The following is a 26,925-nucleotide window of genomic DNA, read 5'->3' as shown; positions in this document are numbered from 1 at the left end:
TGGGTGGCTCAGTCGGTTAAGGGTTAAGGCTCTTGATTACAGCTCAGGTCATGATCTCAGAGTTCATGAGTTTGAGCTCTGCACAGAACTCTGCACTGACAGTGCAGAGCCTGCTTGGGATTCTCACTCTCCCTCTCCCTTGTCCCTCCCCTGCTCATGCTCTCTTTCAAAATAAAACGAATACACTTTTTAAAAAAATTAAAAGTAACTACCGACTTCTAACACTGTAGGTTATCAGTACCTGTTTTTGAATTTTATGAGTGGAATTATATATTAAATATCCTTTTCTGTCCTGCTCCTACTTTTGAACATGATATTTATAGCAGTAATTCACTAACTTTTATTAATGTAATAGTATTCCATCGTTTGGGTATGACAATACCACAATTTATTCATCTGACAGGTAATATAGTAATGTTGCTATAAATAAGCTTGTATATGTCTTTTGTGAATATGCATATGCATTTCTGTCAGGTATATACTGATTCATGGGGTAAGAATATGTTTAACTTTAATAGATAATGCCAAGTAGTTTTCCAAAGTGGTTGTACCAATTTTTATTTCTACAAGCTACATATGAGACCTCCAATTCTTTCTCATCTTTTTTTAACAACTAATATTATCAATAGCTGCACAATATTAAATGGAAGAGGTTGTATGATAGGATCTTTGTCTTATTTCTGAATGCAGAAGAAAAACATTAATTCACCATTAAGGAGGATATTTTCATATTTTTGGGTAAATAAAGTTCAGAATAATAGAGTTCCTTTCTTCTAGTGTAACAAGAGATTTTTATTTACCACAAAGGGAAGGTGCATTTTATCGAATAGTTACCTTTTTATTGTCATATGTTTTTTCTCCATATTCCTGTTAATATGAAAATTCCATTTATTTTGAAAAGTTAAAACAATCTTGTATTCCTGGGATGAATGCAAATAGGTTGGGTTCCTTTGTGCGTTCTCTTTGATTCTTGATCAGACTTGACAGAAATGCATCAGTTTTATTAGTGTTTTCACAGAATTTTCATTTTTGCTAACGTACTACATTCTCTTTTTATGTTTATTTTAATTTTTTCTCTCATATTTTATATTAGAATTCTCTAGAAAAATAGAACAAGTATGATGTATCTATAAAGAAAGATTTATTATAAGGAATTGGCTAATGTGATTATGAAGACTGACAGGTCTAGAAGGGTTAACTGGTAAGGTTAATTGGCAAACTAGAAACCCAGAGAGCCAATAATGTAGTTCTAGTCTGAGTCTAATGGCATGAGAACTAGAAGAATCAATGGTGTAATCCCAATCTGAAGGCCATCAGGCCCCAGATCCAGGAAGAGCTGATGTTTCAGTTCAAGTCCAGAGGCAGGAAAAAGCTGATGTCCCAGTTTGAAAGTAGTCAGCCTATCTTGGAGGAAAGTCAACCTTTTTGTTCTATTCAGGCAACTCATTTGATGAAGCCTGCTCACACTACGGAGAGCAATCTACTCTACTCAGTCTACTTATTTGAACATTAATCTCATTCAGAGTACCTTCACAGAAACACCAGAATAATATTTGACCAAATATCTGGGCATCCCACAGTTCAGCTCATGTTAACACATAAAATTAACCTTCACATCTTTATTATCTTCTACTTTCTCTGAGTTTAATTCACTATTTTCCAATTTTTATTCTAAGATCATTGATTTACAGCTTTTCTTCACTTTTTAATAAATGCAACAAAAGCTATACATATCCCTCTAAAACACAGCTTTAGCTTCATTCCATAAGTTTTGATATATCATAGTTGTAATTTAACTTAAAATATATTCTAACTTCAATAGTGATTTCTCCTTTAACATGTTATTCAGAAGTGTGGTGTTTATTTACTAAGTACATATTTAGGAGATTTCCTATTTATGTTTTATTGATAATCTTGCTAAGTTCTCCAGGGTGAGAGAATATATTGAGTATTATTATAATCCCCAGAAATTTATTGAAACATGATTTATGGTCAGCAAATGTACAATTTTGGTAAATACTTCATGTATACTTGAAAATAATGCATGGTATGCAGGTGTTGGGTGTAATGTACTATATAAGTCAATTAAGTTAATCACGTTCAAATATTTTTATCCTCACTAATTACTTCTTTATTTGCTTACTTTCGCTTCTTTTAAAAAAATTTTTTTAATGTTATTTATTTTTGAGAGAGAGAGAGAGAAAAACTGCAAGCAGGAAAGGGGCAGAGAGAGAAGGAGACACAAAATCTTAAGCAGGCTCCAGGCTCTAAGCAGTCAGCACAGAGCCCAACAAGGGGCTCAAACCCATGAGCTGCGAGATCATGACCTGAGCCAAAGTCAGACACTTAACCGCCGAACTGAGCAACCTAGGTGCCCCTGCTTACTTTTGCTTCTTATGTTTGTGATGGTATTAGAAAGGAGAGGCTTTGGGAAGTGATTAGGTCTTACAAGTGGAACCTTAGGGGTGTATGGGTGGCTCAGTCTGATAAACATCCGACTGTTGATTTCAGCTGAAGTCACAATCCCAGGGTAGTGAGATCAAGCCCTGTGCTGGGTTCCACACCAGGCATGGAACCTACTTAAGATTCTCTCTCTCCTCTCTCTCTGCCCCTCCCCAACTCATGCTCTCTAAAAACAGTGGGGAGTGAAACCTAAAGAAAAGGAGCAGTGTCCTTGTGAAAGAGACTCTACAAATCTTTCTTTCCCTTTTTACTATATGAGGACACAGTGAGAAGATGGCCATCTTGAAAATGGTCCTTCGCTAAACACCAAATCTGCTGGTGCCTTAATCTTGCACTTTCCAGCCTCAGAAATATGAAAAATAAAACTTGTTTAAGCTGTCCAGACTATAGTATTTTTGCTATAGCAGCTGAACTAAGACATCTAATTTGTATGATATTAGCATAGCTATATCAGTTTTGTTTGTTTTTGCTTAGGTTTTACATGCTATATCTGCCCTCTCTTTTTATGTTCAACTTTTCTATAACCTTAAGTTTAAAATGTGTCCTTGTAAGGGCACCTGGGTGGCTCAGTGGGTTAAGTGTCCGACTTTGGCTCAGCTCATGATCTTGCAGTCCGTTAAGTTTGAACCCTACATCGAGCTCTGTGCTGACAGCTCAGAACCTGGAGCCTGCTTCAGATTCTGTGTCTCCCTGTCTCTCTGCCCCTCCCCTGCTCATGCTCACTCGCTCTCTCTCAAAAATAGACATTAAAAAAAATTAAAAAATAAAATGTGTCCTTGTACAATATATCATTGTTTTAACACAGTTTAAAAATTTCTTTCCTTTAGTCTGTTTACATTTAATATAATTGCTGTCATACTTTAGAACTAATCTACTTGTTTTATATTTGCCCCATCTGTTTAATATTACCTTTTCCTTTTTTTTTTAAATATGTTTTTTAATGTTTATTTGAGAGAGAGACAGAAACAGACAGCAGGGGAGGGCAGAGAGACAGGGAGACACAGAACCTGAAGCAGGCTCCGGGCTCCGATCTGTCAGCACAGAGCCTGACACGGGGCTCGAACCCACAAACCACAAGATCATGACTTGAGCCGAAGTCGGACACTCAACCAGCTGAGTCACTCAGGTGCCCCTCATTTTTTGCTTTCTTTTGAGTTAATAATTTTGTTATCTCAGTTCTCTATTAACTTATCCATTATACATATGTTTATTCTTTTAGTGTTACCCACATGAATATAAAATGTTTCCATGACTTATCAAACTATAATGTAAATTAGTACTTGTGTTACTTCCTAGGAGCTAGAAGGACCTTAGAACTTTAATTCAGAGACTTCATCCCAACTTTTACCTATTTTTAACTTATATGTGTATTATTTTTCAATTTATTACACTCCCAGAAGTCATTATTATTTTAATAAAGTATTCCCTAGATTTATCCATATTTGTTCTTTATTCCTCCTACATCTCTGTTTTTTTTTTTATAATCAATTTCATTCCCTTAGAGAATTCCTTTAGTGTGGGGAATAAGTTTAGGAATTCTCTGAGCTTGCACCAATGGGTTAACAAGGCTTAGGACAAAAGCATCCGAGAATGGGTAAATAAGGCGAAAGCACCCCCAGCATAGAACAAAAGCAGAAAGCTGCTTCCACGGGATGAAAGGGTCTGAGAAAAGGCACACAGGGCAACAGACCACTGCAGCAGGGTAAAATTGCTTGGAGCTAATTTGCAAAAGAAAAGTACCTTCTTGACCCTGAGGTAGCATGTTCTGTCTCATCCCCCAGGCGAGTTAAGATAAACAGACACAGGGTCTGGTGCCTGCCATCTGCTCGGTGCCAAGGATTTTGTTTTGTATTGACACAAACCCCTAACACTGCATATCTTCGAAGCCCCCTTTCTCTCACCAGTTGAGTTAATGATCACTGTTTCATTGTCTCTTTCTACACATCCATCACGTTTTTAAGACTTCTGATCCTAATAAATATGGAGCAAGGACCCTTCTTCAGCGCTCTTGGACATTAGCCTCTCTTGTATTCAATTTTGCACCTGCTCTCTTGCTGGACAAGAGAGAACTCTAGACTCAAAATCTGTGACACTTCATTTTTTTCATTAGAGTAGATTTGCTAATTACTGCAAATTATGTTAAATTGCTATAATTTCATGACAATGTTTTTAAGGGTGTTTTTGTAGAGCATAGAATTCTGTGTAGGCTTTTTTTCTATAGGAGCTTTTCTTTGTTAGTACCTTCACATAATCACTCAATTGTCTTCATTTTCTATTTTTCTGTTGAAATGTCTGCTGTTAGTCTTATTTTTTTTCTATCCTCTGCTTTTAAGATTATTCTCTTTGTCTTTGATATATCTTGGTGAAGTTTACCTTTTGTTAAGTTTGCTTTGAGTCCATAATGCATCTCAGATTTTTGATATCTGTCATAACTTTGAAAAATTAACATCCATTCATTTTTCAAATATTACTGCTGTCTCATTCTTTTCTTCTTCCTCCAGGACTCCAATTACACATATATTCCACCTTTTCATTATGTCCCAAATGCTCTTCATCCATTTGGCTTACCATGCTCTCAAATGGATATTTTCTTCTCACCTATCTCCCAGGTCACTAATTCTTTCTTCATCTGTTTATTCTGCTCTCTGTTGTATTTTTCATTTCTCTGCTGAAACCTCCATCATTTTTAGTTTCAATCACACTCATTTTAAAGTTTGATTTAAAGTTTTATGTTTGATAACTGCTATTTGAATCTCCTGGTGGTCTGTCTCTACTTATTGTCTGTTCACTTGGCTTCTGGTAAATTTTGATCTTTCTGATTCTTTTACACACCATGTTATTTTTACTTTAAGTATAGAGGCAAAGTATGGGAGAAATGTAGTGATAAATAAAGGCTCTGAGTGATGTTTTCTTCTTCCATAAATGATTGATTTTTTTATTTTTTCAGTCAGTTAGACTAATGCTGATCAACTTAATCCCAAAAAGGATTCAGATAATGTTAACAAAAATTTCAGTCATTAGAGGACTGGTATATTTCCAGTTCAACCTTACTTGTAGGGCATATTCCTTTGGAGCCACCCTTTAGAGTGATTATCAGAGACTTATTTTTGGCTTGCCCTAAACTTTTTTTATCCATACTACTCATGACCCATACAGCTGCAGAAAACTCTGCTTAGCCTCTCAGCCAATAAATTTCATTTTGGTTACAAAATATCTTAGCCATTCTTTTCAAATGAGAAAATCTCTAGAAGAGTATTTCTGGGCTTCTTTCTCTGGAATCAAGAACTTACAAATCTTTGCTGCCTTGGTCACTCTCTGGTGTCCTCAAACAGATTTTCAAAAATATTTTGTCTAGATTTTATAGTTCCCAGTGGGAGGACTGATCTGAAATAGGATAGTCTTTCATTATCAAAAGTGGAAATACAATGGATGTTAAATTTCACTCAAAAGACATTTTCAGCATCTATGGAAATGATATTTTTCTCAAGATCTATTAATAACAAACTATATTAATGGATTTTCTCATTATATCCATCTTTGCATACTTTGAATAAAACACCATTTGTGTTTTGTTTTTGAACATTCTGTTGGAGACTGTGCCCTATAGGATATTTTATTTAAGACTTTTCCATTGATATTAATAAATTCAATAAATCCATGTTTTCTTCTTGTGCAACCTTTATCAGGCTCAGTTGTCACACGTAAAGTAAAAACAATTTTAGAGACACCTGGGTGGCTCAGTGGTTAAGTGACTTCGATTCAGGTCACAATCTCACAGTTGGTGAGTTCAAGCCCCAAATCAGGCTCTCCACCTTCAGCACAGAGCCCACTTCAGATCCTCTGTCTCCATCTCTCTCTGCCCCTTCCATGCTGTGCTATCTTAAAAATAAATGTTTATTGTTTTTAATGTTTATTTATTTTTGAGAGAAAGAGAGACAGAGCACAAGTGGGGAGGGGCAGAGAGAGGAGACACAGAATCTGAGGCAGGTTCCAGGCTCTGAGCTGTCAGCACAAACCCTGATGCGGGGCTTGAACCCACTAACTGTGAGATCATGACCTGAGCCAAAGTCTGACAGTTAACCAACTGAGCCACCCAGGTGTTCCAAACAAACATTTAAAAAAAAAAAACCCACAATATTTTCCTTTTTTAAAATTTTTAAATGTTTTTTTTTTTTATTATTTTAAAGAGAGAGAGTGCATGAAAGCAGGGGAGAAGGATAAAGGGAGAGAGATCTAGAATCTTAAGTAGGCTCCCGCTCAGTGCAGAACCCCCTGCAGGGCTCCATTCTATGATCCTGGTATCATGACCTGAGCTGAAATCAAGAGTCAGACACTCAACCAATTGAGCCACACAGGAGTCCCAATATTTTCTTTTTTTAAATTATACTCAGAACAAGAGTTGTTAAACTTTTCTTCCTAAAGGGACAGATAGTAAATCTGTTATGCTTTCCAGACTATATAATCTCTCTTTCTCTCTCTCTCTCCCTCTCTCCCTTTCTCTCTCTCTGTCTCTCTGTCTCTCTCTCTCTCTCTCTCTCTCTCTCTCACACACACACACACACACACACACACACACACACACACACACACCTTATTTACAATAAAAGAAAGCAGGCCAAATTTGTCCCACTGTCCACAGAGGCAACCCCTGCTTTAGAATAGTTTATGTAGTACTGTATTATATAGTACTTAAAAATTTAGTAACATTTCCCTGTAAAATCATCTGGGTCTGGTACTTTTATTTATACATAGTAATTGAATAACTTTCTCATTTTCTCAAACTTCCTGTCTCTATTGGCGTCAATGTTGGTAAATTTATTTTCCTGAGAAATTACCAATTTCACCTATGTTTTTAAATATATCTGCTAGAGTTGTGTAAAATAATTTCATGACATTAATTTGGATATTTAAAAATTTCCTTACTTTTAGTGTATTTCTTCTTGTTTTGTGTATCATTTATGTAACTTTGTTTTTCCCCTCTTTTTCTTCATCAGGTTAGATAGTAGTTTGTATATTTTGTTTATGTTCTATGCAAAGAACCAGCATATTAATTTATAAAACAGCTTAAAAACAGGAGAACTAAGTCTATAAGTTCTGCATTTGTCTTTATATTTCTCTTCTGCTTCCTTTTGCTTTATTTTCTTATTCTTTTTCTAGTTTTTTGGTTGCGTATTGAATTTATTAAAATTTCTAATTTTTATTCATACAAGTATTAAAGGCTACTAAAAGCTATGAATTATTTTATAATTGTTTTCATTATATTTCATAGAAATTTTATTCCATATTTAATGTGTAGTATTACAGTATTGTTCATTTTTATATATTCTTCAATTTTGTTTTTTATTTTCTATTTGACATAATAGTTACATAATAAGAGTTTTAAATTTTCCAAATGGAAAGGAATTTTTGCTTCTAGATTTTTTATTATTGTTTCACTCTCTATATAAAATGTGCAACCAATTATAGTACTTGGGAATCAAAGATTTTTCCTCATCAGATTACTCAAGATCACCCCTAAGTGGAGATGTAATTGAGCAGCAGTCAATATCTAGATAATAGCAACCAATCATCTGACCTATGAGGCAGGCCTGAATTCTGTCCTCTTCCATCAGTTGATTTTAGGTATCCCCCACCCCATGAGACCATATATGTGGGTTGAGACAAAGGTATTGTTGCAACAGATGTAATTCTTAGACCCCCATTTATCTAATTATGCCTTTTAGACAACTGAAGGCTGATTTCCTGAATATACCACTTCTGTTGTAAAATGGTTTTTGTCAGTTCCCTCACCCATTCCTATGACTCAATGAGTAGGATAATAAACAAGTCATGTTGGACAACTCAGTTTACATAGTCATTTGGTGTCCCATGGTTGGGTGTTCAGTCTCTACAAGAGCTCATTAGCATGCCAGGAATTGCCGTGAAAATGGAAAATAGCTGTTGTGACCCTTTTATTGGGCTTTCCAACAGACCATTCTTATCTACCAGATACATTAAGCTCTTTTAGATCTACTAGATCATAGTGGTAAGGGGACTGCAAAGAAGCTTGGGAGCCCTTTCTTCCTTAGGTCCCACTTAAAACCAGCAGGCTTTTTAGATAATCTTTAAAAACGACATAAAACAATAATTTTTAAGACATTATATACTATTATCTAAATCCAAAAAGGCCTGTCAAGTGAAATGACACTTTGCACAAAAGCTTATGCTTTATCTTAGAGGAGATACCCCTACATGCCCCAGACCATTAGACCCTCAAAATCATCACATATAACACAAGGTCCCAGATATTTATGGGATTTTCTTCCCACCCTCTGACATGATCTTGTGAGCTACACATAATAAAGAAAATGAACTAGTATCCTTTCTAAAGAATGCTAAGACAATCAAGTTTCCTTAGAACTATGTTATGAAAGAGTATGAAAAATAACACAGTCCTAGGAAAAAATTATGAAGTTATACTATTTTCCCTTTCTATGAAAGCAAGCTGCTTTGATCTTCTCTGCTGATATATTGAGAAAAAAGAGTTCACTAAGTCAGTAATTATTCATCATGAGATATAGGTTGTTACTGATCTGCACATGTAGAAGTATCAACAGCAAGGCAGCTGTGATTTGGGTAATCACCTGGTTAACTTACAGTGGTCTACTAATACCAAGCTCAATCCATCTTGATATTACTCAATCCATCTTGTTTTTTGCAGGACCCAGACAATGGAATCCAACAAGTGACCACTACTACTACATCCTTCAAGTCTAACTGTGATAATTTCTGCAACTTCTCCAGAAATATATCCTAGCTTTTATTTATAAGAATGACAGGGAGAGACAAGTTTTAGGAGTTTCCATTTGTCCCTTCCAATTGTAATGGCTCTAATTCCAATGTCAGAAAACCACTATAAGAGAATAATGCCAGCTTCTACACATATCTATATAGATTATGCAATTGAGGTGTAAAATAACTGGGTAAGTCTGCATACCCATTAGACCTACTATGAGATACACTTGGGTCAAAACATCATTTATCACCTAGTGACCTAGTTCTATATGCCATGACTCTAACTGGATGACAACACTTTCTGGACCTTTTGATATTAATGTCTGCCCCAACCCTATAGCTAACAGTACTGAAAAAGTAAAGTTACTTCTGCAAATGACCACAGATGGCTTCTATAACTACTATGTGTACTTATGGAAGCACTTCAGGGTCCTTCATCAGGGGCAACTGGGCTCTCCCTTTCTATCAGTGGGCTCTAGATCTTAGAGCTGACTTATATCTAGAAGCCTGTGAAGTGCTGTGAGTTTCCACTTCAGTGGTCAATGTCAAGAGCTGATTTTTTTTCTGCTTATGCAAATCAAACAATATCTCAGTCAGCTGCTCACCTAATTTTGCTCCTAGAAATGACATGGTAATTTAGCTATTACCATAGATTTCTGTACTGCCATCCAGGCTTAACTACTTGTTATGGTAATTATGTTTGTATTGCCAGATGGTCAAATATTACCATCTGGCCCCTATCAATCCATGATATTTAATCCCCATAGATACTATGGAGTCTGGATCTCTGCCATCATCTCCTACTGTCAACAAAAGCCAAAAAAGGACAACCCCTATGAAACTTCTCAAAAAATTCTTGTATTCATCTTTCCAAAGCACTCCTTATTAGGTTAAGTGAAGACAGTGTCCTTAAGAGCCTCCTAGGGAATTATTTTAAAGGAGAGGGAGGGGTCAACATGGCAGAGAAGTAGGGGGATCCATACCTCTCTCATCTCTCAAACAAAGAAGTGCTAAAGCCAAAGGACTTTGAATCTAGGAGCCTGGGGAGAAAAGAGACAGAATCTACCAGGAAGAAAATAGGTCAACTGGAGAAAAGATAGGTGGGTGATTGCGAACTGGGGGAGATCAAAAAAAAAAAGGCCACGTGGGCACGGAGGGGAGGAACCCCCTTCTCCAGAGAGACAAAGGGAAGAGAAAGAGTGGCTAGGGAAGTGTAGGACTGTATCTGGATAGGAGAAAGACCTCGGACTGGGACTGAGAAGGAACTATCTCTAACTGTGGGGCCTTCTTTGGACTGGGTCTGGCTCCCTGTTGGTGCACTTGAGGAGGAGGGGAGCCAGGCTTAGTGGTAGGTCAGGGGCACAGTCCACAGTTGGAGAAAGCGGTCCCCTCCCTTTCTATAGTTGCTATAGTACAAAGCCTGCCTGCGCTGGCCATCTCCAGGCTCAGTGGCTGGGCCGAAGGGGCAGACCCCAGTAGGAGAAAGTGGCCCCATCCCTGGAGTGGTGTGGAAAACGACAAAGCTTGCCCACATCTGCCTGCAGTCAGCCACCCCCAGGGCTCAGCGCAGAGGTCGGGGGCACAGTCCCAGGTAGGAGAAAGCAGCCCTCCCTGAAGTGTGGTGACAGACAATGCCAGCTGGGACCACATATCGGGTGGCACTAAGAGGCACTTCCCCAGTGCCAAAGCACATGCAGCGGGACTTGGAATCCTAGCCAAGCACAGGGTCAGGGGAGTTGGAGGAGCGAGAAGGACCGCCTAGTCTGTGCCTGCAGCACAGTGAGGATGACTCAAACGGAGTCCACAGGGCCTGGATCCATGGAGAAGAGACTGAGGGATCGCCATTTCCACCCCTCCACCACCACTACCAGCAAGGCGGGCCCGCAGGGATTAGTCCCAGGGCCTATAGTGGAGGTGGGTCCAGACTATACCAAACCAGCCCCTTCCTACCGGGTAACTGCATATATACTGGAGCTGGACAGACCCTGAAGACAGATTCTCCAGACCAATGATGCAGCATTGCCTGGATTAACTCTAGGTCAATTCTGGATATATAGATATATTCTTCCCCCCATTTCTCCTCCTTATCTCTTCCCTCCTCTAGGCTGGTTACTCTGGTTAGTGGTTTGTGTAAACAGACATATTTAATCCATTCTCTTGATGCATGTTCTACACCTCTTTCTTTACATTCCTTTCTCTCTCTCTGGAATAATCAAGCCATATAGTTTCTCTGTCTGGGTAACTTTATCTTCACTTCTTTTTCCCTACCTCCTTCTTTATCTTCCTTTCTCTCTCTCTGGATTAAGCCTTTTAGTCTCTCTGCCTAGTCAATGTTTATTTATTTTTTTTTTTTTGTTCCCACTCCCGTCATTTCTCTCTTTGTATGTGCTCTTCCAACAGCACCACCTCCACCCTGTTCTTGTAGTCAGTGTTTTTGGGGTTTTGTGTTTTTAGTTTTTGTTTGTTTGTGTTATTTGCATGTTTGTGTGTTTTTGTCTCCTGTTTTTTGTTTTCCTTTACAGGGCTACTCCAAGGAACAAATCAAAGCACACCTGGGGGAGGGTCCAGAGTAGGGTAATACAAAATAGGGTAATAAAATAACCAAAGTCATACCAACAGAGAGCAAGTAACAATCTCCAAAAAACACCACCTGGACAGGCCTTGGACACTGTATGACCCTCCTTTAATATAGCAGTGCTCACAGTGCAGAGCCTACAACAAGCTTTTAAAATGCATAAGGGGCAGAAAACTAGCCAAAACGATTAAATGGAAGAATTCTCCTCAAAAGAAATTGCAGGAAGTAGTGACAGTTAACAAATTGATCAAAACTGACTTAAGCAATATAACTGAACAAGAATTTAGAATAATACTTAAAAATTAATTGCTGGGCTTGAAAAAAGCATAGAGGACAGCAGAGAATCTATTGCTACAGAGATCAAGGGACTAAAAAATAGTCATGATGAATTAAAAATGCTATAAATGAGGTACAAAATAAAATGGAGGAGGCCACAGCGTGGATTGAAGAGGCAGAGGGAAGAAGAGGTGAATTAGAAGATAAAATTATGGAAACAGAGGAAGCTGAGAAAAAGAGAGATAAAAAAAAATCCAGGAGTATGAGGGGAGAATTAGAGAACTAAGTGATGCAATCAAATGGAACAATATCCATATCATAGGAATTCCAGATGAGGAAGAGAGAGAGGAAGGGGCTGAAGGTGTACTTGAACAAATCATAGCTGAGAACTTCCCTGATCTGGGGAAGGAAAAAGGCATTGAAATCCAAGAGGCACAGAGAACTCCCTTCAGACATAACTTGAATCAATCTTATGCACAACATATCATAGTGAAACTGGCAAAATATAAGGATAAAGAGAAAAATCTGAAAGCAGCTAGGGATAAACAGGCCTTAACATACAAAGGTAGACACAAAAGGTAGTAGTAGACCTATCTCCTAAAACTTGGCAGGCCAGAAAGGAATGGCAGGAAATCTTCAATGTGATGAACAGGAAAAATATGCAGCCAAGAATCCTTTACCCAGCAAGTCTGTCATTCAGAATAGAAGGAGAGATAAAGTTCTTCCCAAACAAACAAAAACTGAAGGAATTCATCACCACTAAACCGGCCCTACAAAGAGATCCTAAGGGGGATTCTGTGAGTGAAATGTTGCAAGGACCACAAAGTACCAGAGACATCACTACAAGCATGAAACCTACAGACATCACAATGACTCTAAACCCATATCTTTCAGTAATAACACTGAAGGTAAATGGACTAAATGCGCCAAACAAAAGACATAGGGTATCAGAATGGATAAAAAAACAAGACCCATCTATTTGCTGTCTACAAGAGACTCATTTTAGATCTGAGGACACCTTCAGATTGAAAGTGAGGGGATGGAGAACTCTCTATCATGCTACCGGAAGTCAAAAGAAAGCTGGAGTAGCCATACTTATATCAGACAAACTAGACTTTAAATTAAAGGCTGTTGGGGCGCCTGGGTGGCGCAGTCGGTTAAGCGTCCGACTTCAGCCAGGTCACGATCTCGCGGTCCGTGAGTTCGAGCCCCGCGTCGGGCTGTGGGCTGATGGCTCAGAGCCTGGAGCCTGTTTCCGATTCTGTGTCTCCCTCTCTCTCTGCCCCTCCCCCGTTCATGCTCTGTCTCTCTCTGTCCCCAAAATAAATAAACGTTGAAAAAAAAAATTAAAAAAAAAAAAAAAAAAGGCTGTAACAAGAGATGAAGAAGAGCATTATATAGTAATTATAAGGCCTATCCATCAGGAAGAGCTAACAATTATAAATGTCTATGCGCCGAATACGGGGGCCCCCAAATATATAAAACCAGTTAGTCACAAACATAAGCAACCTTATTGACAAGAATGTGGTAATTGCAGGGGACTATAACACTCCACTTACAGAAATGGACAGATCATCTAGACACACAGTCAATAAAGAAACAAGGGCCCTGAATGATACATTGGATCAGATGGACTTGACAGATATATTTAGAACTCTGCAACCCAAAGCAATGGAATATACTTTCTTCTCAAGTGAACATGGAACATTCTCCAAGATAGATCACACATTGGGTCACAAAACAGCCCTTAATAAATGTAAAAGAATTGAGATCATACCATGCACACTTTCAGACCACAATGCTATGAAACTTGAAATCAACCACAGGAAAAAGTCTGGAAAACCTCCAAAAGCATGGAGGTTAAAGAACAACCTACTAAAGAATGAATGGGTGAACCAGGCAATTAGAGAAGAAATCAAAAAATATACGGAACAAATTAAAATGAAAATACAACAATCCAAATGCTTTGGGATGCAGCAAAGACAGTCCTGAGAGGAAAATACATTGCAGTCCAGGGCTATCTCAAGAAACAAGAAAAATCCCAAAATACAAAATCTAACAGCACACCTAAAGGAACTAGAAACAGAACAGCAAAGACACCCCAAACCCACCAGAAGAGAAATAATAAAGATCAGAGCAGAAATAAACAATATAGAATCCAAAAAAACAGTAGAGCAGATCAATGAAACCAAGAGTTGTTTTTTTGAAAAAATAAACAAAATTGATAAACCTCTAGACAGGCTTCTCAAAAAGAAAAGGGAGATGATCCAAATAGATAAAATCATGAAAGAAAATGGAATTATTACAACCAACCCCTCAGAAATACAAGCAATTATCAGAGACTACTATGAAAAATTATATGCAAACAAAATGGAAAACGTGGAAGAAATGGACAAAATCCTAAACTCCCACTCACTTCCAAAACTGAAATGGGAAGAAATAGAAAAATTGAACAGACCCATAACCAGTGAAGAAGTTGAATCAGTTATCAAAAATCTCCCAACAAATAAGAGTCCTGGACCAGGATTGGGGAATTCTACCAGACATTTAAAGCAGAGATAATACCTATCCTTCCCAAGTTGTTCCAAAAAATAGAAAGGGAAGGAAAACTTCCAGACTCATTCTATAAAGCCAACAATATTTCGATTCCCAAACCAGACAGAGACCCAGAAAAAAAAGAGAACTACAGGTCAATATCCCTGATGATTTATGGATGCAAAAATTCTCAACAAGATACTAGCAAATCGAATTCAACAGCTTATAAAAAGAATTATTCACCATGATCAAGTGGGATTCATTCCTGGGATGCAGGGCTGGTTCAATATTTTCAAGCCAATCAATGTGATACATCACATTAATAAAAGAAAAGATAAGAACTATATGATCCTGTCAATAGATGCAGAAAAAGCATTTCACAAAATTAAGCATCCTTTCTTAATAAAAACCCTCAAGAAAGTCGAGGTAGAGGGAACATACTTAAACATCATAAAAGCCATTTATGAAAAGCCCACAGCTAATATTATCCTCAATGGGGAAAAACTGAGAGCTTTCTCCCTGAGATCAGGAACATGACAGGGATGTCCACTCTCACCACTGTTGTTTAACGTAGTGTTGAAAGTCCTAGCTTCAGCAATCAGACAACAAAAGGAAATCAAAGGCATCAAAATTGGCAAAGATGAAGTCAAACTTTCGCTTTTCTCAGACAACAGATACTCTACATGGAAAACCTGACAGATACACCAAAAGTCTGCTAGAACTGATACATGAATTCAGGAAAGTTGTAGGGTACAAAATCAATGTACAGAAATCAGTTGCATTTTTATACACAAATAATGAAGCAACAGAAAGAGAAATAAAGAATCTGATCCCATTCACAATTGCACCAAGAATCATAACATTCCTAGGAATAAACATAACCAAAGACATAAAAGATCTGTATGCTGAAAACTACAAAAAGCTTAGGAAGGAAACTGAAGAAGATACAAAAAAATGGAAAAACATTCCATGCTCATGGATTGGAAGAATAAATATTGTTAAAATGTCAATACTAACCAAAGCTATCTACACATTCAATGCAATCCCAATCACGCCGCCACTCTGAAAAACACTGTGGAGGTTCCTCAAAAAATTAAAAATAGATCTCCCCTATGACCCAGCAATAGCACTGCTAGGAATTTACCAAAGGGATACAGGAGTGCTGATGCATAGGGGCATTTGTACCCCAATGTTTATAGCAGCACTGTCAACAATAGCCAAATTATGGAAAGAGCCTAAATGTCCATCAACTGATGAATGGATAAAGAAATTGTGGTTTATATACACAATGGAATACTACGTGGCAATGAGAAAGAATGAAATATGGCCTTTTGTAGCAATGTGGATGGAACTGGAGAGTGTTATGCTAAGTGAAATAAGTCATACAGAGAAAGACAGATACCATATGTTTTCACTCATATGTGGATCCTGAGAAACTTAACAGAAGACCATGGGGGAGGGGAAGGAAAAAAAAAAAAGAGGTTAGAGATGGAGGGAGCCAAAACATAAGAGACTCTTAAAAACTGAGAACAAACTGAGGGTTGATGGGGTGGTGGGAGGGGGGGAAGGGTGGTTGATGGGTATTGAGGAGGGCACCTTTTGGGATGAGCACTGGGTGTTGTATGGAAACCAATTCGACAATAAATTTCATATTTAAAAAAAAATGTAATCCCAATCAAATTGCACCAGCATTCCTCTCAATGCTAGAACAAGCAATCCTAGATTTGTATGGAACTACAAAACACTCCAAATAGCCAAAGTAATATGGAAGAAGAAAACCAAAGCGGGAGGCATCACAATCCCAGACTTTAGCCTCTACTACAAAGCTGTAATCATCAATAGAGTATGGTATTGGCACAAAAACAGACACATAGACCAGTGGAACAGAACACAGACCCCAAAATTGGACACACAAATGTATGGCCAACTAATCTTTGACAAAGCAGGAAAGAGTATCCAATGGAAAAAAGAGTCTCTTTAACAAATGGTGCTAGGGGCGCCTGGGTGGCTCAGTCGGTTAAGCCTCCGACTTCAGCCAGGTCACGATCTCACGGTCCGTGAGTTCGAGCCCCGCATCGGGCTCTGGGCTGCTGGCTCAGAGCCTGGAGCCTGCTTCCAATTCTGTGTCTCCCTCTCTCTCTGCCCCTCCCCCGTTCATGCTCTGTCTCTCTCTGTCTCAAAAAAATAAATAAACGTTAAAAAAAAAACAAAAAAACAAATGATGCTGGGAGAACTGGACAGCAACATGCAGAAGAATGAAACTAGACCACTTTCTTACACCATTCAGAAAAATAAACTCAAAATGGATGAAGGACCTGAATGTGAGACAGGTAACCATCAAAACTCTAGAGGAGAAAGCAGGAAAAAACCTCTTGGATCTCAGCCACAGCAATTTCTTACTCAACACATCTCCAAAGTCAAGGGAATTAAAAGCAAAAATGAACTACTGGGACCTCAAGTTAAAAAGCTTCTGCACTGCAAAGGAAACAATCAACAAAACTAAAAGGCAACCAACAAAATGGGAAAAGATATTTGCAAATGACATGTCGGATAAAGGGCTAGTATACAAAATTTATAAAGAACTCACCAAACTCCACACCCAAAAAACAATCCAGTGAAGAAATGGACAGAAGACATGAACAGACACTCTTCTAAAGAAGACATCGAGATGGCCAACAGACACATGAAAAGATGCTCAACGTCACTCCTCATCAGGAAAATACAAATCAAAACCACACTCAGATATCACCTCACGCCAGTCAGAGTGGCTAAAATGAACAAATCAGGAGACTATAAATGTTGGAGAGGATGTGGAGAAACGGGAACCCTCTTGCACTGTTGGTGAATGCAAACTGGTGCAGCCACTCTGGAAAACAGTGTGGAGCTTCCTCAAAAAATTAAAAATAGATCTCCCCTATGACCCAGCAATAACACTGCTAGGAATTTACCCAACGGATACAGGATGCATACAGATACCATATGTTTTCACTCATATGTGGATCCTGAGAAACTTAACAGACGACCAGGGAGAAGGGAAAGAGGAGAAAACAAGTTACAGAGAGGGAGGAAGGCAAACCATAGGAGACTCTTAAATACTGAGAACTGAGGGTTGATGGGGAGTGGGGGAGAGGGGAAAGTGGTTGATGGGCATTGAGGAGGGCACCTGTTGGGATGAGCACTGAGTGTTGTATGGAAACCAGTTTGACAATAAATTATATTTAATATTAAAAAAAAGAGCCTCCTAGGGAATATGGTCAGGAAGTGAGTTGCCAGAACAAATATAAAATATCCATTTAAAATTCTCCTCTCCCTGTCTTCTGACCCCTTCTTTAATACTATACCTCTCTACTTTATTTACCATATACTTTTGTTGAGTCCAGCCTTCAAAGAACCATCCCAACAAATGATTCAGAACAGATCCAGGTGTCCTTCTCAAAGCATTAAATCCAAATTATGGTTGAGTGCCCCCATGTAAATGAACTCTCCTCTATGTAGCCCCTATACTCAACCCCTTAAAAAACATTCCTATACACTTGGTGACTATCCAATTCCTAAATTCCTTTGGTGGGGAGGGATTCATATGTAGTGCCTATTTCTTTCAGGAGGAAAACTTATGCTTATATATTAGGCTGTACTGAACTCTGAGATCTGATTCTAATTACTGGGCTGAATGTAATGAAATTGAAGGTTGATCTTGTGAGGGTAAAATCATCAGGCAAGAAAACTACCTAATTTCATCAGTCATTTACAGTCTTCTAGAAAAGGAGAACCATTCTCTGGAAATAGTAAAAGAGGTACTTCTGTTGGCCAGGAGGGATCAAGGAAATTGGAGAGGGTGAAATTCTCAGGCTTATACTCACAAATTTCCCTATTCCAAGTGCAGTGGTTGAATAATGTCGCCCCAGACCCTCAGAATGTGTCCTTATTTGAAAATTAGGTCTTTACATATGTAATTTGTTAAGAATTTTGACATGCGGGGCATCTGGATGGCTCAGTCCGAAGAGCATGAGACCCTTGATCTCAGGGTTATAAGTCTGAGCCCCATGTTAGGTGGAGACAATTTTTTTGAGATGAAATCATCCTTGACTAAAGGGTAGGCCCTAAAGCCAATGACTGGTGTCCTTGTAAAAGAGGAGAGGACACAGAGGCATAGAGAAGAAGGTCATGTGAAGACAGAGAAAGAGACTGGAATCATGCTGCCAGAAATCAAGGGACACTAGGAGCCACAAGAAGCTGGAAGAGGCAAGAAAGGGTTCTCTCCTAGAGCCTTGAGAAGGAGCATGGCCTGACAAATATCTTGATTTTGGAGTTCTGCCTCCAAAAGGAAATAATAAATTTCTGTTGTTTGAAGTCACCCAGTGTACAGAATTTTGTTATGGCAGCCCTAGGAAGTGAATATATCAGGAATCAGGGTCACACTCTTTACTTATCAGGGCTTTGACTTTAACAAACAAGACCTATCAAACTACGCATTTATCCCCTTATAAACAGGCCTATTTTTAGCACACTCTGCCCTAGAGCTGCCGTTAAAGGGTCTCTTAACTCAGTAATCAACTGTTCCGAGTTAAATCATCTTATTTCCAGTGTTTTGGTAGATAAAATGATGCCCACCAAAGATGTCTATGCCCTAATCCTCAGAACCTATTAATATATTACCTTAAATGACAAAAAAACAAACCAAACCAAAAAAAAAACCAAAAAACAAAAAACACCTGTCAGTTGTAATTAAGATTTGTTGAGATGAAGAGAGTATCCTGGATTATCTGGGTAGGCCCAATGTAATCACATGAGTCCTTAAGAGTTGAGAACCTCTCCCAGCTATGGTTAAAAAGAGATGCTATGTTATCTTTGAAGATGGAGGAAGGGAGATTTAAGCCTAGAAATGTGTACAGTTTATAAAAGGTTAAAAAGGCAAGAAAATAGATTCTCCTCTAGAGCTAGCAAAAAGGAATGCAACCCTGCTAATATCTTGATTTTAGCTCAGTGAGACCTGTATTGGACTTCTGGCCTACAGAACTATAAGATAATACATTTGTGTTGTTTCAAACTACTAAATTTGTGATAATTTACATCAGAATAGAAAATAATACAAGGGGCATCAAAGGAAGCTGTTTTTTTTCCATCATCATTATAGTCATCCTTGTTCTTTATCAGTTAAACACCACAAGTACTTTAAATCCTACTGTCTTACCTTTCCATCAGCCCCTTTCCCAATTATTCATATGAGGATGTTTAAGTAATTATGATGTCACTGCATGATAAAGTTTAATACCACTTCATTTGGCACCTTCAGTGGGTTCTTTGATTTTAAATTGGAGACAGTTCAAACCCAAACTCCTATCCTGAGGGTCTACAATCTAGAACAGGAGGCAGCAAACTTTTTATGTGAAGGGATAGACAGTAAATAGTTTAGGCTTCACAGGCCTTACAGCTCTGTCACAACTGCTTGACTTTACTCTTGTGGTAAGAAAGCAACCACAGACAATATGTTAATGGTTAGCATGGCTGTGTCCCAAAAAAACATTTTATAAAAACAAGGCCTCAGGGGCGCCTGGGTGGCTTGGGCGGTTAAGCGTCCGACTTCGGCTCAGGTCGTGATCTCACGGTCCGTGAGTTCGGGCCCCGCGTCAGGCTCTGTGCTGACAGCTCAGAGCCTAGAGCCTGTTTCAGATTCTGTGTCTCCCTCTCTCTCTGCCCCTCCTCTGTTCATGCTCTGTCTCTCTCTGTCTCAAAAATAAATAAACGTTAAAAAAAAAAATTTAAAAACAAAACAAAAAAAAAAAGGCCTCAAGCGAGATTTGTCCCATTGGCTCTAGCTTCCAATCCCTGATCTAGAACAATTCTGATAATTATTGTCTTAACCAGGGTTCTGTGGAAAACAGCCTGAGGCTAGGCTTAAGTGCTAATGTTTCATAGAGAATTGCAATCTCAGGGCTGTAATAATAAAGGAAAAGTGAAGTAAAGCAAAGACGTAAAAGTAAGATGATACATTTTCACACTAATCACTACTTTATGGGAGAAGACAAAGAGACACAGCCAATCACTCAGCATGTATATATGTTTGGCCTTGCTAGATGTCTCTAATAGTCTATGTGGAAAAACCATAATTCAGAATAGCCCAACCACAGAGAGGAAGGAAAGGAGAATTTACTTCTGTGTCTTGTCTAATATTGGTCAAGGTTTTCTCCATGGGAAGTTAATACCCCCTCATTTCAGAGTCTTGTCATTTGACTCCTTTGGTAGCTGGTAGGAAAGCCAGATATCATATCTTATAGTATGGTATATTATCTGAATCCAGAATTAAAGGGAGAAGCTAAGACTTGGCATAGCCAGTCTACTTAAGGAAACAGTACTGTATAAAACTGATTAATTTTGCCAAAACAGAGATGAAGCAAACAGTCATGATTTGGGGATACAGACAGGCCTGAGAGAATTCAAGGAAATGTATACAGTATTATGCCCAATATAAGCATCTTTCAGTTCAAGGGCACCCTCTTCGATTTGATACACTAATGCACAGTTTCTTTAGTAAATAATATCTCAGAGAGAGGATGGTCTGTTTTCTGATTCCACAATACTATGCTGTTTCAGTATAACACTTAACATCAGTAATGTGTTCCTTCTTTCACTTCACCTCAAAGCCTCTGTGGAAAATTGTCCCTTCCAGGTTGAATTTATCCCAGAAATGTAAATGTTTTTAATTGGAAAATCTATTAATATTTCAACAAATTAACAATTTAAGGAATACTCATCTTGTAGTATAAGTACATGATAGCTTTCTTTTTTTTTGTAATATAAGTGTCTGACATTAAACTTTTGATTGCTGAGGCATTCACTTCAGACATCCATCTTGAAGAAACACATTGCAAGCTACATGACTAAATAAAGAGCCAGGATACCCCACCCATGAAGTTCCCCTTTTTTAGAAAGCTCTGGTTGACACAGATAAACTGACAATTTGATTGACAGCTTACTTTTCCTTTCCCACACTTAAATTCCCACTCTTCTGTTTTATTTCACAAATAAAGTGAACATGTGAAACCCTAGACATTCCATCCTCAATAAAATCAGAACCCCAGGTACATGCACTCTCTCTTTCTCTACCTATGACTTCACTGAATGGCCCCAACCATGTTGTGTACCCTCTAGGACTCATGAACAATAATCTTGTTTTTCAAAGTTCCCTGATGATTGTTACTGAGGGGTATCTTGACCATTAAAAAAAAAACCACAAGGGCTGGTCTAGCCACAACACCGGCTCTGAAAAAGGAAATGTTGATGAGAGCTGGTTCAGGTCCAGCTAGTGTCCCCAGGTATTTCTAGATCCTATATAGCATCCTTATCAATAGACTGAGATTAGCACAAAACATATCTCAATGCATGTAGAAACGCATCCACAAAATTCAACACTGTTTATAATTTAAAACTCTTTGAATATTGGAAATAGGTGAACTTCATAAAAGCAATCAACCAAAAACCTGTAGCAAACATCTTAATTTTGAAATCTTGGAAAATATTTCTTTTGCAGTTGGAAACAATAGAAAGTTCCCATTAAAGCCATTTATATTCACCTCCACTGGGTTCCTATCCAACAAAATAAATATGTATATAAAAATATATAAATATTAGAAAGGAAGAAACAAAATTTGTCTATGTTTGCTATGCTTTTATACATAGCATATTCCAGGTAATCTAAGGACAGCCATTAAAAACAAAACATTAGGTGATACAATGAACACAAAATAACAAAATCAATATTTTATGCACTAAAATGACTTAAAATTAATTTTTAAAAAAATTAATTCACAGAAGCAATAAAATCTATAAAGTACTTAGAATTAATCTAACAAAAGATATACATATGAATTTTGTGGAAAAAGTTATAAAGCTATATAGAAAAAAAGAAGGCTAAAGGAAACACTATGTTTATAGTTGGAACATTCATATCTTAAAGAAGTAAATTTTTTCTAATCGGTATGTTCAAATTACAAACAAAATCCCAGGAGACTTTTACATAGAGTTTTAGAAACTGATTCTGCAGTGTATATAGTACAATAAATGTTCAGAAAAAGCCAAGATAGAGAAGGAAGAGGTGGAGGACCTACCAGATAACAAGATGTTTTGTAAAGGTATTATTACTAATAAAATGTAGTAATAGTACACTAATAAATATATCAATGCAACAGAGGAAAAGTCCAGAAAAAAGATCCATTCAAGCATGGGAATTTCATATGTGAGTGATATGTCCTTATAAATTAGTAACTAAATTAACTATTCAATAAATGAATTATTTATCTGTAAAAACAGACATATCCCTTATTTCAAACCAATATAAAATAAATTATATTTAAGTTAAAATCTAATCGTGAAATGGAAAGCCTTAAAACTGATCTTCTGTTTTATTTTATTTTTTAATTTTTTTAATGTTTACTTATTTATTTTTGAGACAGAGAGAGACAGAGCATGAACGGGGGAGGGTCAGAGAGAGGGAGACACAGAATCTGAAACAGGCTCCAGGCTCTGAGCTGTCAGCACAGAGCCCGACGCGGGGCTCGAACTCACGGAGCGCGAGATCACGACCTGAGCTGAAGTCGGACGCTTAACCGACTGAGCCACCCAGGCGCCCCTGATCTTCTGTTTTAAAACAAGGATGTTATTTTCCCACAGGAAGAAATGATTTACTGAATAAGATACAAAATGCAAGAAACAAATGAAAAGACTGATAAAATTCAATACATTAAAATAAGAAAAAACCTCTATGTGTCAAAAGGCTGTCGATGGAAGAACTAATGTACAAGAAGTCAAACAATTTGGGGGCACCTGGGTGGCTCAGTTGGTTAAGCATCTCACTCTTGATTTCAGCTCTGGTCATGAAATCGCAGTTTGCAGGATTGAGTCCTGTGGCAGGTTCTGCACTGACAAATGGAGAGATTCTCTCTCTCCTTCTCTCTCTCTCTCTCTGCCCCTCCCCTGCTTGCACATGCAGTCATTCATGCTCTTTCTCTCAAAATAAACAAGCTTTTTAAAAAAGTCAAATGATTTATTCAAGATTTCAAACATGTAGTATTCTGACATTAATACTAATTTATTTCTCATCTCTTTTAATTTTTAATTACTTAACACACATTATATTCATAAAAATATGAACAAAGGGGACTATCAATACCTTTGATCACTTTCCCCAGTTCCAATCTCCAGTATCCTCCCCAGATTTGTACATATACTTTCAGGCCTTTTTTCTTGGGTATTTGAATATATAATAAAAACACAAATGCATTATTCAAGTGGCCTTATACTGCACTTATTGTTCTTCAACTTTTATTTTTAAAACATGGATTAAAGGACTTTCCATATCAGTACAGCATTCTATAATATGGATATATTGGCATACATTTATTCCATTTTCTATTAATTGAACTTTATTCTGTTTTCAGTATTTTGGTCCTTGGTAATATAAATAGGATAGACCTCTGAAATGAATTTTCTAAGTCATAATGAATACATGTTTTAAATGGTGAGAATGCCAGATTGCCCATATTGGTATATATACCTACTAGTGCTGTATTTAGGTGTCCATTATTCATTATTAATATTTTCCATTACCTGATATTATTTTTAATATTTTGCCAGTCTGATGTAGAAAAAATGGGATATTGCATTTCCCTAGTACTTATAAGTGAGGATACTTCCTTCTCACAGCAGCCAAACTCTGTTCTTTAGAGGTAAGAGGCAACACATTTTCAACTCTTACAACTGCCTTTTCTAGTAAACTTACTCTCATATTTCTAAATATATTTATATTTCAATTTCTTGATATATTAATTACACATATTGATTTCCTATTATGAAAGATGAGGATATGGTACAAGTTTTTTATATATTTTGCATGTTCATTATTTGCCTACTATACGTAGCAAATATCTCCCTCTTTATTGCCTATCTCTTATCATGATTGTCTTGTGGTATATTCCTTAAAGCTTTTAGGTTTTATGTCTTTCCTAAGGATGTCTCTACTTTACAGTAACAACTCATTTCCTATAGTTTCTTCTAAAACTTTCTGAGTTGTGATTTTAATGTTTATGTATTTTCTCCATCTGGAATTTACTTCTGTGAATGGAGTAAGGTAGAGAGACATTACTTTTTTTTTTCAAAATGGATATCCAATTGTCCATCACCATTTATTCAATAGTTTTTTATGTCCTGAAACATCTTCTCTGAAATATCCAAAAATTACCCCAAAAGTCTGAACCATTTCTGGAATACCCATTTACATCTATTGGTCTTTTTGTATCCCCTGTACCAATATCACAATGTATTGTATTACTTTTTAACAATAGCCAAATTATGGAAAGAACCCAAATGTCCACCGACTGATGAATGGCTAAAGAAGATGTGGTATGTATGTGTGTGTGTGGGGGGGATATTTTCCATTACCTGATATTATTTTTAATTTTTAATATTTTGCCAGTCTGATGTGGAAAAAATGGGATATTCCATTTCCCTAGTACTTAAGTGAGGATATTTCCTTCTCACAGCAGCCAAGCGCTGTTCTTTAGAGGTAAGAGGCAACACCCTATGATGCCAAGTGGGATATTCCTCAGCCATAAAGAAGAATGAAATCTTGCCATTTGTAATAACACAGGTTGGAGCTAGAAAGTATTATGCTAAGCAATATAAGTCAAAGAAAGACAAATACCATATGATTTCAGTCATATGTGGAATTTAAGAAACAAAACAGATGAACATAGGGGGATTAAAAAAAAGAGAGGCAAACCAGAAAACAGATTTAACTATAGAGAACAAACTGAAGGTTACTGGAAGGGGAGGTGGCGGTGGGGGATGAGTTAAATGGATGATGGGCATTAAGGAGGGCACTTGCTGTGATGAGCACTGGGAGTTGTATGTAAGTGATGAATCACTAAATTCTATACCTGAAACTAATATTTTTTCTAGTCCATTAAACTCTTTTTTTCATTTTCTTAAGTTTATTTATTTTCATTATTTTTTATATGTAATTTATTGTCAAACTGGTTTCCATACAACACCCAGTGCTCATCCCAACAGGTGCCCTCCTCAGTGCCCATCAACCACTTTCCCCTCTCCCCCACTCCCCATCAACCCTCAGTTTGTTCTCAGTATTTAAGAGTCTCTTATGGTTTCCCTCCCTCCATCCCTGTAACTTTTTCCCCCCCTTTCCCTTCCCCCTGGTCTTCTGTTAAGTTTCTCAGCATCCACATATGAGTGAAAACATATGGTATCTGTCTTTCTCTGCCTGACTTATTTCACTTAGCATAACACTCTCCAGTTCCATCCATATTGCTACAAATGGCCAGATTTCATTCTTTCTCATTGCCAAGTAGTATTCCATTGTGTATATAAACCACATCTTCTTTATCCATTCATCAGCTGATGGACATTTAGGCTTTTTCCACAATTTGACTATTGTTGAAAGTGCTGCTATAAACAATGGGGTACAAGTGCCCCTATGCATCAGCACTCCTGTATCCGTTGGGTAAATTCCTAGCAGTGTTATTGCTGGGTCATAGGGGAGATCTATTTTTAATTTTTTGAGGAAGCTCCACACTGTTTTCCAGAGTGGCTGCACCCGTTTGCATTCCCACCAACAGTGCAAGAGGGTTCCTGTTTCTCCACATCCTCTCCAACATCTATAGTCTCCTGATTTGTTCTTTTTAGCCACTCTGACCAGTGTGGTATCTGACCAGTGGTATCTCAGTATGTGAAACTAATATTAAAATGTTTGTTAACTAACCAGAATTTAAATAAAAACTTGAAGTAAAAATTTAAAAAATATTTTAAATATTTTCCTTTTTTAAAATTTATAGTTACTAATTTTATTTTTCTTCTTAACTGAAGTATAATATATAGTGTTATATTAGTTTCAGGTGTACAATATAATGATTCAACAATTCTGTTCTTCCATTTATCTATTTACCCTTCTCCCCAACCACCTCCCCTCTGGCAACCATGGGTTTTTCTCTATATGTAAGAGTCTGGGTTTTTTTGCTTGTCTTTTTTTCTCATTGTTCATTTGTTTTGTTTCTTAAATTCCACATATGAGTGAAATCATATGGTATTTGTCTTTTTCTTATTTCACTAAGCATCATACCCTCCAGGTCCATCCATATTGTTGCAAATGGCAAGATCTCATTCTTTTTTATGGCTGAGTAATATTTTATCGTGTATATATACCACATCTTCTTTACTCATCCATCTATGGATGAACACATGGGTTGCTACCATATGTTTGCCATTGTTAACAATGCTGCATTAAACACAGGGGT

At 37.4% G+C, this 26,925-nt stretch overlaps 1 protein-coding gene across 9 annotated transcripts in view; it reads right to left on the bottom strand.

Annotated features, from left to right (window-relative positions):
* Positions 1-26,925, bottom strand: part of STXBP5L (syntaxin binding protein 5L) — a 377,555-nt gene that overhangs the window by 214,506 nt on the left and 136,124 nt on the right. The window lies entirely within an intron of this gene.

Source organism: Leopardus geoffroyi, chromosome C2, assembly GCF_018350155.1.
Source record: "Leopardus geoffroyi isolate Oge1 chromosome C2, O.geoffroyi_Oge1_pat1.0, whole genome shotgun sequence".
Lineage (NCBI taxonomy): Eukaryota > Metazoa > Chordata > Mammalia > Carnivora > Felidae > Leopardus > Leopardus geoffroyi.
The sequence above is the reverse complement of the archived record's forward strand: the minus strand, read 5'-3'. Positions and strand labels throughout refer to the sequence as shown.